Source organism: Acipenser ruthenus, chromosome 4, assembly GCF_902713425.1.
Source record: "Acipenser ruthenus chromosome 4, fAciRut3.2 maternal haplotype, whole genome shotgun sequence".
NCBI classification, from domain to species: Eukaryota; Metazoa; Chordata; class Actinopteri; order Acipenseriformes; family Acipenseridae; genus Acipenser; species Acipenser ruthenus.
This window is the reverse complement of record NC_081192.1, coordinates 16672437-16691865: the sequence shown is the minus strand read 5'-3', so window position 1 is coordinate 16691865 and position 19429 is coordinate 16672437. Positions and strand designations below refer to the sequence as shown.

The 19429-nt window shown below is 39.3% G+C and overlaps 1 pseudogene; it reads left to right on the top strand.

The window, feature by feature from the left end:
• Window positions 1-11956: 11956 nt before the first annotated feature.
• Window positions 11957-18900, top strand: LOC117972262 (carbohydrate sulfotransferase 9-like; annotated as a pseudogene).
• Window positions 18901-19429: the final 529 nt, after the last annotated feature.

Sequence of the window (19429 nt, the reverse complement as noted above, 5' to 3'; positions counted from 1 at the left end):
GCCACAGAATATAAAAGACCCACTCCAGGCTCATTGACAGGAGCGTGATTGGAGAGATTGGAGAGCCTAGAAGAAAGACATAACAATAGAGAGAGAGAGCGAATGCTACCTGATTTGAAAGGTACTCATTTTAGCAATATCGTTATCGTTTGTGTTTGTTTTGGTTTGGCCAATGTGCCCTTTTCTTTGGTGTTTTTTGTTTAAATCTTTATTTTGGAATTAATAAAATACGAGCACAGCAGCGCTGTTTTGCCCCGTACTACCGGTGTTTATGTTTCATTTCCTCGTCTGACGTCACCTCCCACACGCCACACAAAACCATCTGTGACAAAGGGTTAAGAGTATACAGGCACAGAGAGACATAAACCTCACAACCTTTAAATATGAGTGTTACTGGAAAGCTGTGTGAGAGCCACTTGTTTTTGTTTGTTTTCTTCTTGTTGGAGATGTTATGATCTACATACATTAAAACTGATAGATCAGGATCATATCAGAAAATATATTGCACACCTGGCATTTTAAGATAACATATACAATATAAAATAACCGAATAAGTAGATTTTTTTAAGGTTTATCAAAATCAGCTACAGACTTAAGAGGGGTATTCAACTGATCTAAATGACAGTGGATCTAAATGCTGCTGTTTATTAAAGCAGGACAATTTAGTAAGGACATTCCCTGAAAGAGTTAATGCACTTCACTGACATTTCTAGTCCGTTTCAGCCACTATATTCAAGAGAGCCGATCTTACAGACTTTGATAGAGGGTTAGTAACCAGGTAACCTATTCCATGCATTCACTTGTGACACCCACTATCCTTGGGTTACCTTTATCTACACCATTTAGAATGTTATAGAAACTTTTATTCACCCCTTTATCAAACCAAAACATGTTAGAAAACAGTTTTTGAGACATCCAATTGATCAAGTTTGAAAGGGGACACAGATGGAGGTGGATAAATAACAATCTAAAACTATATAAGCATAGAGTCTCTGTAGTTTGTATGACAAGCAGGCAGTTTTTTGTCTTGGTGGTCAAAGATTGAAAAGTGTGCGCGGTGAGCCGAGGACCCCCTGGCCGACCTAAGCCCACCCCCGTGCAGATCTGGTACGTGGTTCACAATGTGCCTAAATTAATGACTGTTAGTTTCTAATAGATAGTGAGTCACTTATGTTCAATGTTATTTTGTAATCCATAAAACAGATGTGTGTGACAGTGTATTTGGGTATTTCACTTTTATATAGAATTATATATTGTATATTGCCAGCTCTTTTCATAAATTTAAATTTTTAAAAGCACTTTCTAGAATTGCGCTTTGATACTGACTAAACAAGATTAATGAAGTTTGCATGTGTTTGTTTTTTTATAGCATCTTACATAACGATGTTAAAAAAAATTCTGTCCAATATTGATCCTAAACAATAGATCACATCCCGTTGTCTTTTCAGCAACGGGATGTGATCTCTGAACAAAACAGGGTCACTGTGAGTGCATTGGAATGCAAGGTGACATTATTGAACAGAAGAAGATCATTTACAGTTATTAGCATCTACAACTTAGATATTTTTTACACTTTGTGTTACAAAATGCTATTAATAAATAATGTAACACAGGAGGTGCAGCCAAGCGTACAAATCTGAGTTCCCAGGATCCTTTGACCCACAAAGGAAATTATTGTGCATCCTTATTAGTCAAACTGACAATTAAAGGTCTGTTTTATTTCAAGGGTAATTACTGGATACAAGTGGGAGAGGGCCTTGAATTCCCTGACAATCAAAAAACAAGGAGATCTGGCCAAATTGGTGCACTCTTTCATGTCCTGCATCAAGGGGGGCAGGGGGCGGGCAGCGGGGGGGTTGTCCAGTGATTTGGCACCATTTCAAATGAAGAGATTATGCAACTCTGTAGGGGTGCTGCCTTCAGTATAATGTGGGAAACTTGACCGGCTTCAGCTTTATAATTAGGATGGCTTTGGCACATTGATACATAACAAATTAATAGATTTGAAAACACTAATAAATCAAACCTTTTCTGATAAAATTATCCAAAACAACAACCCTAAAACAGTACCATAATACGGTCAGGGCTTTGTTATCTCTGAGCAATCGAGAAATTGTGCTCCGAGAAGGGAACTGTCTGTGTTGAGATGTTAAACCAATTAATATTCACTGATTAAGTAATTTCATCACCTTCTAATCAAATGCTAAAAAATTCTTGTGGGAAATAAGCTTGGCTCGCTAGAATGGTGTGTGAAACCTACAAAGAAAAACATCAACTAAAGCCAACAGCAAGTTTGAGGCAATGCTTGCCAAAATAGAAGTGCTACTTACTGGTATTGACCATGGTAGCTACGACAACATGTTTATAAGAACCTGGAGTCCATCCAGCAGTATTCCTTTCTTACAGTGAGATCCAGAAAACCTCCTGGCAGTTCCATTGGTGTTTGAGCGTTTTCCAAAAAATAAAACGTTTTCTACTGGTACTGGTCGCCATCTTAAAGAAAGAATTAAATCGTCAATTAACAATAAAAAAAGGAAAAATAAATGTCACGTTACTGTGAACTCTGTTATATATAAAGTACTAGAATAATCCCTGGAGCAACCTGACAGCGACCTTAGCCACAAATAGCTAAATAGCTTATTTTCTTGTAGCATATTTCCCAATTGACTGGCTGCTTAGATATACATGTGCCTATATCCGCCAGCATTGTAGCTCCTTAGATCATTGACATTAATAATAAAGGTTGTGATAGGATGACAAGAATAAAAAAAAAAAAAAAAAAAACTTTTTTGGTACGACACACACATTATTTTTTTGTGTTGCACTTATTGCGATAATAACATTTTGGAACATAATCAAATTGTTTTTATATTTTGTATTCACTTTTTTATGCTGGTCATAAATCAGATGAGATGATTTAGCAATCTGACCATCAGATCATGCTGTGTTTGTGTCCAAGGTAAAACAGTTAGAAGTCAACTACACCTACAGTTGTATTGTTCATGTGTTTTTGTGTCCACATCAATTGTCCCTAATGCAACAAAATAGATAGAATGGGAATGTGCAGGGCTGTACTTCAATGTTAGGAAATAAATCCTATAATACATATACAGGAATAGGAATCATGACTTACCGGTAACTGAAGCATTCAAAGAGCCATTAGGTGCACTTGTATGAATCAAATGTACCCTTTTATTGGTGCAGTGGCAGCAGATGCCCACCAGATGATGTAAAGAATACTCTTAGAGCCAGATTCACATAACGATTCAACTGTTCATTCGGATGTTATTTCTGATTGGTCGCATCTGGGAAAAACAAGTCATCCCTGATAACATTCAAGAGCAAGATTTAATCCTTATGGATTAATTATTACAAACTGCCTAACTGGAAGTGCAGTGTTCCTACGAAGAACTTAAGAAACGAAAGACAGGGTCTGTATACAGTATGACAGGGAACTGGTTCCTTAATTACTCTGCAGGGTTAAATGTGAAGAAGATGGCAGACCAGGTCAGGCCTGTAGTTTAAACAGCTGGTCCTGTGGCAGCAAAGCAAAGCTTAATTGAATAGTTTTTTTTGCAGTTGTGTTACGCGTTACGATGCATGTACCTTTCCTACTATATGTTGACATGTCTAGATAGATTTTTCCCACAATTAAAATGTACTGGGGCATAGCTGGTTTCAAATCAGCCATGAAAGGGGGTAAAATGGGATTTAAAACCAAGATAATATTGGCTTGAGTCTCTTACTTTGAACTACAGTTTTGGAAAGGTTTGTGGTTTACATACAGTAAATACTTACAGAAATTATTAAGAAATGCAGTGTTTTTGCATATAAAATATCTCCAAGGTAGTGTCAGCAAATTACCCAGTTCTCTTTGCAAGTACATTTATAAAATATTGGAATGGCCATATAAAACACAGAAAGATACAACTTGAAAAATGTAGAACATATTTGTCTTGTCTCGCAGCCAAGTAATCTCTGTATAATTCCACCACAGAATGCCTAATTCTTATCATCTACATGTCTGTTTATTTACTGTATCTGCTTTGCTTTTTTGCTTTACTCCTATAAAACATATTTCAATTATTAGCAACTTCACAGTGCACAAATTGAAGTTTTAGTTTTGTAATGTTGTATTCTTTTTTAAAACCAGCTTTAAAAATAAACCAAATCCAAGTGCTAAAAAAAATTGTTTCAAGCTTACAGTGAAGACCATGTTCATTACTTTTTGTTTCTAGCTGAAAAAAGCTTATTGAAAGAAAAGATCCCCTCCCCCCAATGATAAAGTGACCACTTCTATGATAGAAATGCAGCCTGACAGCACAATTTGTACCTATTGTGGTAGAAGGCACGTATGCCTAAGTATTACAGAGGTCTGCTTTGTCAGAAATGGTGTGTCTCTTGGGAGAGGCTAAATTGGTTTTTTCACCCTCTCTTTTTGCAGGGCTGCAGTGTTGGTAGAATAACTTTGAGTCACTTTGCACGTAGGAGTCCTCTCTCATTTAATCTGCAGTAGAATGCATATTTTTGAATGTGAGTGCAGTATACTTTTCACTTATCCCTTTTGTTGCATCAAATAATAATAATAATTTAAAACAATGTAATTGTGATGAGAGTGCTGCAAATAATGTATCATGATCTTTGACTGGAAGCATCATGTACCAGTCAGTAAATTCCTTAGTATTAAAGTGTTTACAGACAGTGATTTCCATTGAAAAAGACAAATAAGTCTCACCTTTTTCTCACTCTATTTTGGTAGTACTTTCGGGTTGTGTGTTTCCATGTAGTTTTCTTTTAGACTGAGCAATTCTTGTTCCAAATGCAAATAACCTAATTCATATTAAAATACGGGAGGCTATGTTTGTGTCTGAGTTCCAATTTGGCCTTGTGCGACTTACTGATATCGTACAGCTTTCTTAAACCGGGTTTCCATGAAGTTTTTAGGTTGTCTTAAAACACAGCCTTCCTCATTTGGTCCCCAAAAAAACAATAAATAAATAAATAATAAAAAATACATCGTTCCTGTGTGTGCAGCTCTACTGATTCTGCTGACACAAATAATAAAAAACAACACTACATAAGAAAGCACTGTGTACTGTCCTTGTATTATTTGCTAAACATTTTTGACAGCATATATATATTTACTACAAACCTATTATACACTTACATATTCGTAAGAGATAAGGACAACACATTTCCAGATAACCTGCTATTACGACAAAAAGAGTCTGCAGTTTGCACTTCCCATTTTGTATTTGAAACTGCCAGTAACTAACGCTGTGGCCAGTGCTCATTTTCAAAACTGGCGCTAATTCAAACATCGAATCAGGTAAAATATGGATCAGCTAAGACTGAATAATTTGACATTAATGTTAATTGAGTGTGGTGGTAGTAAAACAGTAAAGGGAAGCAAATGAATATGCAAAGAGGGGCCCCCATTAAACTTAATGCGGCCCTGGCTGAGAGTGTTTACTGAATATACTGTAGCAATCTGTAATGAGGATTTGGAGACCAACATAAACAGTATTATATTAAATGATTACTATAAATGAATCAAGTAGGGTTTTTGCTCTGAGAATAAATGCATATGAGATGTGTAGACCCTCCTTCCCCACACAAACAGTGCACGTTTTTAACAAAGTGCTTGCACTGTTGAGGATCCTTAAATCTTTACGTAGAATACATAGCTGTACAATGGACCCTGCATCTTATGGTTCAAGAGCAACATGCAGCAAATTATCAACTCTACAGTACATATTAACTTAGTGTAATACATCTTAACCATTTCAATGATATCCCACAAAGACATAAGCCCCTACTTTGAAAAGTGAGTTTTGCCATTCATTCTAGACTTTTTAAACCTCTCTTTATTATTCTATAGGCACAAGACAATGTAAATCTTGTAGTACATTGACAGAAATGGCTTTAATTATTTGTTATATTGATTTATTAATATCAGCTCCAGATTTAAAAAAAAATGTCTTTTAATCCAGTGAGACTGTTCCAGTGACCCCAATAACAAGATTACTTGGACTTTCCTTGTGGTCAAATTTTAAATTGAGGAGGGGAAAATGTATAACCAGACACATTGAGATGGATTAAATTTGTGAAGTAGACTATAGCTATGCCATAAAGGATATTAAACAGGTAAGGACTATTGAAAGAAAAAATCCAGCAGAAGGAGATGAAGATTAGACTGGGATAATATGATGTCATACTGTATATATTATTTGTAAGTGTAAGAATTCACACTGATAACTTCAATTGCAGAACAATAATATGGAATGATGGTGGAAGAAGATACCTTAAGAACCTTACACCTAATAACCTTAAGGTTATTAGGTTGTATAATCAGGACCTGAAGAAACTCAATGTGCCTTGTCCACAAGAGAAACGCTTTGACAAATCTTTTTAATGCAGCATTTTCAAGGACAACAGTGAAACTAAAATGTTACACCATACAGCTAGATTGAAGAGGGTTGCAAGTGCTGTACTATTGTTATCAGGAATGCTAAAATTCCATGGTGCTTATTCACTTTTCTAATCAGTTGTAGTGACCTCAAGAAAGTCATACCACTATTTGCATTTGTGTGTGAGTATTAATGACATGCTTTGTTGTTATCTTGTTTAAAAACAATTATATTTGAATTATATTACTTTGAATGTTGTTTTTCTTATCCATGGACCATATTTGAGAGATAACATTACTTCTTTTTCCGTAAACAAGATTTTAGAATACAGTTATGTACCAACTGGAAAGTCATCTGGATTCCAAAAAGTCACATGACCACAGTATAGCAGCCAAAGAAAGGTGCTATTACAAAAATCCTTGCAGTGTTATACTATATAGCATTTACACTATTTCAATATTAAATGACAGATTATATACCTTGTAAGTCAGTATTTGAAGCCACATTGTCTTCATTGCCCAAAGAAGGTGATGACTTCCTACTCTATCACTTGTTTCTAATATGCAAAATGCTTCATGTACTAAAAAATCCAGCATGTGAATGAGAAATGTATACTGACTGTGCACACCTAAAAAGGCCTCCACTATAATCCTGAGTACTTTATATGAAGTAAGAGGTTTAAACATTGAGGCAGTGAAATTATATATGTGTTTTACTGAACAACACAGTAAACTGAACATATAAAAGAATACAACTGTGCACCAAACATTATGAAAAAAAAATAAAAATAAAAACTCAGTGTACTGTCTCTGTACAGAAGATACTTTAAAAAAGCAGCCATATTAAGTCACCTACAGCTATGGCCAAAAGTTTTGCATCAATTAGAATTTTAGGATTGAGACATTATTTAAAAAAAAAAGAAAAAGAAAAATATCTGAACATAATTTGGATATTTTATTTAACATTGTGTAATCAAAGAAACTACAAAATGATATGGCAAAAATCTACCGGAAGCCATAATAGTACAGTATTTCACATATATATATATGGCCATCCCACGATAGAAGTTCACTTCACGTTCAGTAAATCAGTTGTGTATTATAAACAACAATATGAAGCCAATATCTTGAAGTGTTTTTATCATCCGGAAACTAAAAAGTCACGTGACTCCAATATTAATAAGATAAACTATTTCAGGTGACAGATCATATTTCCAGACTCTTACAAGTTTGCCTTATGCTATTGCAAACACCTTAAAACCAATTATTATACAAAACACTTTAAAACTGCATTTTATGATTATATTTCTCCATCAGGATAATCTGCTTTAAATCACTAACTTAAATGGTAGCAAATTGAGCAAAGTACTGTTTACTACACAATACTGAGGTTCATAAAAACCCCTTAAGATAGAAGCTTAATTCAACATGATGAAAAGTTGGGGAGTAAATTGTAAATGACAATGAACTAAATCTTATGTATTTTCTATTTCAGAGCTGAAATATGAACTTGAGCAAGTGCCCAGGCATCAGGTACGTTTGTTCCTCATGTTTAACTTTAAATACTCTATTTTTAATGGTAGCTGTCATTGCATGGATTACTAATAGCTTTCAACTTACTAATATGCTGCATGCATAATATGATTTAGCAGTAACTGGTAAATTGCTGAGGAAATAGCTCTTTGAACATTTGTGTAATATCCACTTAAAATTATTATTATTATTATTTATTTCTTAGCAGACGCCCTTATCCAGGGCGACTTACAAAATGTCAGAGCAATATTCCAGGAGTAGTAGGCAGGCCTGTACTCAGGTCTACAGTAGCAGGAGTTTAGAGACACACAGGCCTGAGATTTAACTCCTTGTGTTAGGGAACAGCTAAACATGCATTGTGTTTTTTGGGTGGCATTGTCCTTTGGGGTGTAATATTAGGTATGTTACACTGTCTGGAGAGCACTCGCTTTTGAATGTCTAACTAAAGGAACATGAAACGTGTCTTGGTGTGTGTCACAAAGACGGTCGGAGTGGGTGGCATCAGACCAGAGCCAGGAAATAAAACAACAAGAGAGAAGTGGAGTTTGGTGGAGCTGAGCGAATGGTCTCGCTCAGCATTTAATAAATAAACAGAACAGCAAAATAAAAAGGTTGTAACATACAAAAACACAGGGCACGGCACTGGTAGCCAAAATAAACAAACAAACAAAATGGACTACACAGACAAACACGGTGAGCTTCTATTTTTCTTACAATTATCACAATTACCTCCGTCTCCAATCCCGTTCTCCACTCACCGAACACACAACCCTGAGTGAGTCAAACGTGCATCTATATATACTGTTGTGCTGGGATTCAATTACTAATTAATTATTCACTTGAATCCCAGCACATGAATTAATTACGTGCAACCTTGTGCTCACATATTAAATACTTTAAATGCACGTGAAGTGATGTGCAATCCCGTGACTAAATACAATTACATCTTAAATAACTCGTGCTGCACACACCCATTTATATCCCATGCTGCCATCTCTATACACCAACATTAACACACAACACGTACAACATATAACACACAAATGCACACAGGGACGGGGCACATTGCCACAGTGTAGTAAATACACAAGTAGGACATTGCATTAACTTGTTAAAGAATTATTATTTGTTTATTTAGCAGATGCCTTTATCCAAGGCGACTTACAGAGAGAATGAGATCAATTACTATTCTGATAGACTCCCACTTGCTATTACTTCAGGTTAACAGGAATTTCATGGGAAATGTAGCATCTAAATGGACAACTTTGTTTCAATGTTTCAAATATAGCCCTGATTAGTACAGAAATGTACTTGGTATTTGCATAATGGTGCATTGTTTAAAACTGCTGAACCCACTCCAAGTCATTCTTTGTCCTCTGTCAGCCAAATAAAATGACAAATACAGTATAAATTCATTTTGTTTAATCAAGTAAGAACTAAGGGGGGGGGGGGGGGGGGGGACACAAACTTTTAACTATAGCCGGAACATGTGTGCCGTATCAAAATCTGTTTATGTTACAAAGTATTTTAAGCTTTCATACATAACATGGATTTATTAATAAATACGGCAGACCTAACATTATTCTAAATATTATACTGTAGCAAGCATATAAACTGTCTCTTCACTTAATTAGTTGAGTACAATGTTAAGTATCAAATATAATAAATGCTGGGTATGTACTGATTTCTTTCACTGTAGTGCACTGGTAAGGATCTGGGCTGTGATTCACCTCTAAAGTTCAAATGATATTCTCACTAAAAAGATTGTGTGGACAAATTATTTGGAATAGTCTGTCTTTTATCATTATTGAACAACTATTACATGCCTTAATTACGGCTTTCACTTTTAAAAATAATCTGCTGTGTACTACAAAGCTTTCGGAGAAGCTATTTGAATAAAAATCTGTACCTCCTGGCATTTCTACTTCTGCACTGCTGTATGAAGCTGATCATATGCCATTTTTGGAATCTACAGATAAGTTTACAATGTGCAGGCACATTTAAAGTAAAAACAACTATTGAGAATAAACCTGATTTTGATTATAAAAACAAAACAAACAAAAAAACATATTCATATGTTCTTCTGCTGCTTAATATTTGTCCTATTGATATCCCTATCATTCTTACATATTACAGTAAACCCAGCTGTGAGAGGCAAGACTAGAGCAACCAGAGCTTCACCTACAGGCCCATCCTGTCATCACCAATTGCTGGCAGCGCAATCAATATGGAGTAGCTTGATCGTTGTAAAATAACTTCAATGTCAAAGTTGCTCACAACTTGAGGGCAAGTCAGAATGATCCTAGATCAGTTTAGGTGTCCTGCTGAGATTTAATCCCAATGTATACGTTGCCTTAGGGTGCACTAGCAGATAAGAATAAATGCATAATTGTTTCTCTACTTGAAACCATGTTACTATTGTAGCGTCAGGCTGGGTCATAATATCATTCTGTTTGTGAAATTAACAGAAATTGAATATTATTATGTATTTCTTAGCAGATGCCCTTATCCAGGGCGACATACAATTGTTACAAGATATCACATTATTTTTACATACAATTACCCATTTATACAGTTGGGTTTTTACTGGAGCAATCTAGGTAAAGTACCTTGCTCAAGGGTACAGCAGCAGTGTCCCCCACCTGGGATTGAACCCACGACCCTCTGGTCAAGAGTCCAGAGCCCTAACCACTACTCCACACTGCTGCAGGGGGGGTCTTAAGCCATTCTCTGTATCTGCTTGGTTTCTTGTCATGAACTCCCCCACTGACAAAGAATGCTTTTATAAAGAGTTGTAAACTAAATACTGGACAACTGGTTTATCTTCACCATCGCTGAATATATCCTGTGGCGCCAGGGGTGTCTTCCAAAAGGTAAAAACATTAGGTTACCTACTATAACCCTGGTTCCCTGAAAGAGAAGACAAACACTAACATGATTACGGGATGTCCCTGCCCATTGGGTAGGTATTACTGAGCTCTTTATACTAGAGCTGTCGGTAGTCCGCTTCCTGGGATGACACACTCGGTCCCACCCACCGAGGGATTAAAACCAACATCCTGAGGAAGCCTTTTCTCTTTTTCCATCGAACCCGTGAGGGCGACCGATGCGACCGGTCATCTTCTCTTTCAGGGAACCAGGGTTACGGTAGGTAACCTAACGTTCCCTTTCAATTCGAAGACGACTAACAACATGACTATGGGATAGTATACCAGAGCCATCGCGAGGGAGAAGGAACGGCAGCATATGAGGGACGCATCAGCACAGCATAACCCAGAGGTTAGCGGTGTGAGCTTGCACCCTCAAGGACCCTCGTGCCTAATGAAGGCAGGGCAGGGTCTACCACATTAAGTCGGTAAAACCTGGAGAAAGTATGTGGCGTAGCCCAGCTAGCTGCAGCACAAATATCGGACAGCGAGGCCCCTCTGAAGAGGGCCCAAGATGTAGCCAACCCTCTAGTGGAGTGTGCAGCTACCCTCCCAGGTGGGGGCAAGCCGGCACCATCACATGCAGTCAAGACTGTGTCTGCAATCCAATGCTACAGATGCTGCTTTGAGAGGGGCTGTCCTAGGGTCTGTGTCCTGTGACAGACAAAGAGCTGGTCAGGCCTGTGCATTGGGGATGTCCGGCACGGGGTCCTGGGACAGTTCATGGAGGAGGGGCTCTGGGGCTCCAAGAGCTGCCAACGGTCCAGCCACCGAGGACGCAGAACTCGCCCTCGTGGCCCTCTCCAACCTGTTCTCCCCACAGATACTGCAGGCCAACTGTCTTTCGAGGGCCAAGGTGGCATGTTGGACGCCCAAGCACCACGCACAGAGGGTATGCTTATCCTCATGCAGGATCTTAGCCTTGCAGGCCGTACAGTGGTGGAACCCCAACTTAACCGACATCAGTTCAGTATGCTGCATCGGCTGAGCAGCGTGCACTGAACACCGCTTGCATTGGTTGCAACGTGCGCTCAAGCACTGATTGTATCGTGTAGCGCCGTGCGTTCATGCACTAACACTGTACTGGATGGCACCGAGCACCGTGCGCACCGAGTACCGTGAGCACTACGTGCACCGTGTACCATGTGGCACCGTGCGTTCGTGCACTAGCACTGTAGCAGTCGGCACCAAGCACCGTGGGTACCGAGTACCGTGCGCACCAAGTACTGTGAGCACTACGTGCACCGTGTACCGTGCAGCACCGTGCTATCGCTGTAGCAGTTGGGTCCGAGCACTGTGCGGCACCGTGTCAGTGCATTGGCGCTGTAGCGCTGGGCACCATGTTCAATGAGCACAGTGTACACCAAGATACCAAAAGTACCAAAGGCTATGCGTGCACCGAGGTACTGAAGCAGCAGGGGCAGCTATGCAACGGTGCCTACCCTAACCGCATGGTCACACACCTGGTCAGCGCATGGCATACGCCAGGGAGACACAAGGGCGGAAGCTGCGACGGGCGAGTTGAAGGCAGACAACAAAAACACGGTAGAAACAGGTGGGGGAGAACACACCGTTGTTTATTTACAAGGCCCGACTCACCGAGGTGGGTGGCCTACGCAGCCGGCGAGGTCTACTCTACAGCAGGATGAAGTAACGGAGCCCGGTGGAGGAATATACAGCTAGATGGCTGTAGTAACAACCGCGCTGCAGCTAATCCACAGCATGACCTTGAAACAGGGCCGTGTGGTCTAACACAGAGACGGGGGACACATAGCGGCAGCCAAACAACAAGGTCCACTTCAGCTGCCAGACGGCGGCTGGTGGAATCACTCGACAGCGGGGATGTGACTCAGAAGCTCTTTTTATCAACACATTCAGCTAGACAGAGGTCTTACCGTACAGTCTTCAGAAAGAAAAAGAGAAATGGCTTCCTCAGGATGACGGTTTTAATCCCTCAGTGGACGGGAGTGCGTCATCCCAGGAAGGGGCCTATCGGCAGCTCTGGTATAAAGAGCTCAGTAATACCTACTCAATGGGCAGGGATATCCCATAGTCATGTTAGTGGTCATCTTCGAATTAAAAGGGAACAGATGGTTTTGAATGCTTTGACACCACGGCCAGAGAACAGTCCACCTCATAAATCCAGTCGACAGGGGCAAAACAGCGGACCAACTGGGCCGTCTCAGAATGAGAACAGCCAATCGGAAAACACCCCACATGGACTCGGGCACAGCCCCAAATAAACAATCTATCCAATCACTGGGGTGAAAAGAGGATTAGAAAAGGACGAGCGCAACTTTCAATCGGGGCTCCCTGACACGCAGAACAAGGCTCTGAACTTTGACAATTTGAAGACCTGCAGCCTGCGATCGGCTTGAACAGAGATACCGTTTTTGGAAACTCTGATACGGGATATTGACCCCAGTGTTTGTGGGAGGCCACCGCATAAGATGTCTAAAATCCTAAAAGTACTTGGAATCAAATCTCTAACTTAGCCCCGATTGATCACCGGATAAGATAGTTGGACATATCATTTGAAGTTGACAGATGAAATATATTCAGTCTGTTATTAAGCTAGCAGTGCCAGAGTCTGTGCTAGAATATCCCAGATGTACTTGGATGAAGAGTGCACGATGCATGGAGGATTTGCTGTTTCAGTGGAATATCTAAATAGTAAACAACTCTTGTTTTTGCAAAAACATTTCTTTCATCCCCTGGTGTGGAGACGTAACGTAGGAAAACAGGCCCCGGAATTTGAACTTTCCTTGCCTTTGAGCGCCTGTTTTGATGAAATACGGACCGGCTGGAAGAGGCAGCGAAAGTCTGTTAAGTATTCAACACGTAGTTTCTTTTTATCCCCTTATGAACTTGAGAATAAGCAGACTTTAAAGTAAAATTAACGTTTTGTTTGAGGTAGAATGTAAGAAAAGTATTATTGCTTTCAATTCATGCTTTGAGTCAATGAACACTATAGTAACTGTTTCTTTGTATGTGATTTATACAAATTGATGTGGGTTTCACAAGGCAATTATCATTCTGCATTTAAAGCTAGAATCCTAGAATCCAAAGTAGCTGTCTTGATAGTAGATAATTCTCATAAGGTTGTCTGGACGCGAACAGCGTCTTTATCTCGCAAGAGTGAGAATTGCCTTCTGAACCAAAACATCTGTAATAGACTGATTTAACGATGCTTTGATTATCAGATATTAACGGAAGTAAATATTTGTGTTACTAACGATACCCCTGTTAGTAACACAAATATCGTAATCGTTAAAGGAATCTGTCATAAATTGCTCTGGATCGCTGAGGCAAAGTGGTTAATAGTGTGCAGGTGATTTTTTTTTTTTTTTTTTAATTTAGTCGTCGCCAATTATTTTACCCAATTTTCACCCCAATTTAGCATGCCCAATTATTATCTGTATCCCCGGCTCACCGCTCGCAACCCCCCCCGCCGACTCGGGAAACGGAGGCTGGAATACGCGTCCTCCGAAACGTGCTCCTGCCAAGCCGTCATTTTTCGCACTGCAGATCCACAGCAATGCCACCAGACCTATAGTGCCGGAGGACAACACAGATCTGGCGGCTCCGCTGCAGAGCCACAGGCGCCCTATCGGCCACAGAGGTCGCTGATGCGCGGTGAGCCGTGGATTCCCCTGCCGACCTAAGCCCTCCCTACCCAAGCAGCGCTCAGCCAATTGTGCGCCGCCCCCTAGGAACTCCCTGTCACGGTCAGCTGTAACATAGCCTGGATTCGAACCTGCAGTCTCCAGGCTATAGGGCACATCCTGCACTCCGCGCGGAGTGCCTTTACTGGATGCGCCACTCGGGAGCCCCTAGTGTGCAGGTGATTAAAGAAAAGACAGACAATTGTAATTCTGGTGCAAAGGTTTGTTTTTTCAAGTGCCTAACGGCGAATCAAACAGTAAATAATAATGCTGGTAAGTAATACAGTGGTGTGTATTACTTACGTTTATAATCTGGTCTCGAAATAATAGTACAAGTTACTGTGAGACAAGTGAAGTGCTGTTCCGGGTTTGTGCTGGCCTCTGGCGACAGCTACGGAACATGGTAGCTGTCTAGTGATACAAGTAACAAATAGACAGTACAAAACAAAAGACTCACAATTTTCTCCACAACAAACACAGGTCCTTCTGGGTCACTTTATAATAACCAAAACGAAGGAACAGATAACATAGCTTCGGCCTCTATTTATACCATCACTCATGACCCTTGATAAACGATTGCAGCCGCTCCTCCAATCCATGTCTGCCACATCATTTCCCTTCCGGGTCAATGAGTTAGTGTACCGAAGCTCTGTCTCTTTTCTACATGACCGACTTCCTTTTAAGCCTCGGAACGAAGTGTCAGGCTAAGCAGTCCAGAGTACTCTGTTCCCGTTACTTAGCGCCCTCACAGGTCGGGAGGGAGATTTATTAAATGCGTGATGGTGATCAGTGTAGTTTACTTTCGGAAGAAGAAAGCCAGTTAATGATTTATACAAACGTCATGTTCCTTGTCATTGAGAATCATTGTCTTTCTGCTATCAGGAGTGGGGTGGTGTTGTTTAAATGTTCCTTTCTGTACTGCTTAGTTTAGTTATTTTTTTCCTTTCTGTAGTACTTTAGTTTAGTTGTTGCACCTTTATTTTATTTAAAACTGGTCCTTTATATTCACTAGAAGTGTTGTCCAGTTTGATTATTTCAATAACGGTTGGTCCTACATGATTTTGAATTCAAATAAGGTATTATATGATTACAACTTAAACTAGTCCAATATATATATGCATATATATATATATATATATATATATATATATATATATATATATATATATATATATATATATATATATATATATATATATATATATACCTTGCACACTACATTATCATATTATTTAAAGTTATGCCCTGTTACTGTAAAATCAATAATCTCAGGATTATTAAATGTGTGATGGTGATCAGTGTAGTTTACTTTCGGAAGAAGAAAGCCAGTTAATGATTTATACAAACGTCATGTTCCTTGTCATTGACTTTACTGCTGATAACACTCTAATGGAAAAGCTACAATTTAAAAACAACCCATTTCTCCATTAATAATGAGATACTGTAAAACCAATATGCAAACAGTTTCTTAATAAAGTGGTGTCACATGCTAGCAAAATGCCCTGGCTGCCTACATTTGTTGTACCAAAACCTTCTGTGTGCAATTCGCTTATTTAATGGTTTCCTTAATGCATTTTATAAACATGCCTTTTTATTGGCTGTTCCTTAAATTCTACTTACTCCAATACCTAATTCTCCAATACCTAATTCTTATGTCTATTTGTAACAGGGCATTGTTTCGCAGATTGATGAAAACAAGCCCTCTGGATTGATACACAGAAACATCAGTCAGCCACAAGGAGACATTACTTATAGCCCAGATGCTGAGCAAAAAATCTACATACTTTAACAAGGAGACCGGTCATGTTCAGAGAAGATAGGTGGAACAGCAGCAAAGGCAGAGCTTGCTCCTAAAACAAATTGTGGACTAAATCCCTCCAAATCACCAAACTCATTCAACAGCAGTCTGTTTGAAGATTCAAAGTGGACGCACAAAGTCCAAGCAAAGAGAATATCTTTTCTTCAAAGCTTCTGCAAAAAATACAACAGCAACCCACGAGCCAGGACTAATCTCAGCTGGATGGTATCCCGAATATACGTGGGGGAGAGACACAGAATCCTCTACTATGAGGTTCCTAAAGCAGGCTGCTCTAATTGGAAGAGAACACTGATGGTTCTGAATGGTCATGCTCCTTCAATAGATAATATCTCACATGATGCAGTGCATTGTGGGAATTACCTCCATAAACTAGACAACTTTGATGTTAAAAGTATCTATGAGTGCCTTGACTCTTTCCCCAAAGTCATTGTAGTCAGGAACCCAATGGAAGGACTGGTGTCTGCCTTTCGGGGACAAATAATTACTACCTCGCTGTTCTAGGAAAAGCTACTATTAAGACATACAGAAAGAATGTCACCCAAGAGACTTTGACCACTGGGTCAGGGGTTACATTTAAAGAATTTGTGCAGTATCTGTTGGACTCTAAGTGTCCAGTGGGTATGGACATTCACTGGGAGACTGTCAACAAGCTCTGTTTTGCCTGCATAAGAAATTATGATTTTATTGTGAAATCTAAGAACCTAAAGAAGATGTCAACTACTTCTTAAGCTTAATAGGGGGACCGGGAGGTCTAAAGTTTCCCGCTTTTAAAGACAGACATTCAACTTATGAAAGGACTATATCTTCAGTAGTTAACTACTACATGCTACAACTGTCCCATGCAGAAAGACAATTGGCACATGACTTTTATCTTTTGGACTACTTATTGATCATGCAACAGTCTCTTGACACAGGGATTGTACCGACAGACTGGAGAATTGCAAACGTAATACCGATCCACAAAAAGGGAGACAAAACAGAGCCAGGTAACTACAGACCAATAAGCCTGACTTCTATTATATGTAAACTTATGGAAACTATCATAAGATCCAAAACAGAAAATTACCTATATGGTAACAGTATCCTGGGAGACAGTCAGCATGGTTTTAGGAAAGGGAGATCGTGTCTAACTAACCTGCTTGATTTTTTTGAGGATGCAACATCGACAATGGATAATTGCAAAGCATATGACATGGTTTATTTAGATTTCCAGAAAGCTTTTGACAAAGTCCAGCATAAAAGATTAATTCTCAAACTGAACGCAGTAGGGATTCAAGGAAATGCATCCACATGGATTAGGGAGTGGTTAACATGTAGAAAACAGAAAGTACTGATTAGAGAAGAAACCTCAAAATGGAGCGAGGTAACCAGTGGTGTACCACAGGGATCAGTATTAGGTCCTCTGCTATTCCTAATCTACACTAATGATTTAGATTCTGGTATAGTAAGCAAACTTGTTAAATTTGCAGATGACACAAAAATAGGAGGAGTGGCAAACACTGTTGCAGTAGCAAAGGTCATTCAAAATGATCTAGACAGCATTCTGAACTGGGCAGACACATGGCAAATGACATTAAATAGAGAAAAGTGTAAGGTACTGCACGCAGGCAATAAAAATGTGCATTATAAATATCATATGGGAGATACTGAAATTGAAGAAGGAATCTATGAAAGACCTTGGAGTTCATGTTGACTCAGAAATATCTTCATCTAGACAGTGTGGGGAAGCTATAAAAAAGGCCAACAAGATGCTCGGATATACTGTGAAAAGTGTTGAATTTAAATCAAGGGAAGTAATGTTAAAACTTTACAATGCTTTAGTAAGACCTCATCTAGAATATTGTGTTCAGTTCTGGTCACCTCGTTACAAAAAGGATATTGCTGCTGTAGAAAGAGTGAAAAGAAGAGCGACCAGAGTTATCCTGGCATGTTGTATGCAGACAGGCTCAAAGAATTAAATATGTTCAGTCTTGAACAAAGAAGACTACGCGGTTATCTGATTCAAGCATTCAAAATTCTAAAAGGTATTGACAATGTCGACCCAGGGGACTATTTCGACCTGAAAAAAGAAACAAGGACCAGGGGTCACAAATGGAGATTAGATAAAGGGGCATTCAGAACAGAAAATAGGAGGCACTTTTTTACACAGAGAATTGTGAGGGTCTAGAACCAATTCCCCAGTTATGTTGTTGAAGCCGACACCCTGGGATCCTTCAAGAAGCTGCTTGATGAGATTCTGGGATCAATAAGCTACTAACAACCAAACGAGCAAGATGGGCCGAATGGCCTCTTCTCGTTTGTAAACTTTCTTATGTTCTTATGTTCTTAATTACACAAGGCTTTTGTGTATAATCAAAGCTACACTGTTTTGTTTTTTTAATAGTTTGATTTATTTTGTGACACTGTTTTCAGAATACCTCTGCCAAAATCGTTAGGACACCCCTGAATAAATCCTGTGTCTGCTCCAGGCAGTGCAGGACTACACCCAGCACTGAGGGCACAGCTGCTCTGGCCCTCCTCAAATCCAGGACCAGGACTAGGCCCTGAGACGTTAAAGGAATTGAAGGAAGTTCTCCTGGATATGTGGCAAAACACAAACCAATGTGGGCTATAGACACCCATTGAGTCCATGACCAACTGTGTTGTGGAACCTAGTGCCACTCATCAGTGAAAATGACATGCAAAAACTATTACTAGTCTTGTAAAGTAAATTAAAGTTGTGTGAATTAACCCTACTTTATATAAGGGCATTGCTGTGGCATGTTACAATCTAATAATGGAACTTCGGAAGGCTGGAGGTCAACGAGATAACTTGAACAAGGGAGTTCCATTATGACCTCTATTGAAAACAATAGGAAAGCAGTTTTTAACTTACTACTCTTCCTTGTCATGTCCCTTTTACATAGCCCAAAAAGCATAGTCTGATTTTTTTTTTTAAAGCGTTAAAAATACATTAGGAGAATGGCTAAAGAGATGGCTACTTAAATAGCCACCACTGTCAAAAAGCAGGTGATGACCAGCTCAGACCTTTGTTGACCCCCCCTTGAGGAAAACATTCTTGGACCCTAAAAGTTCT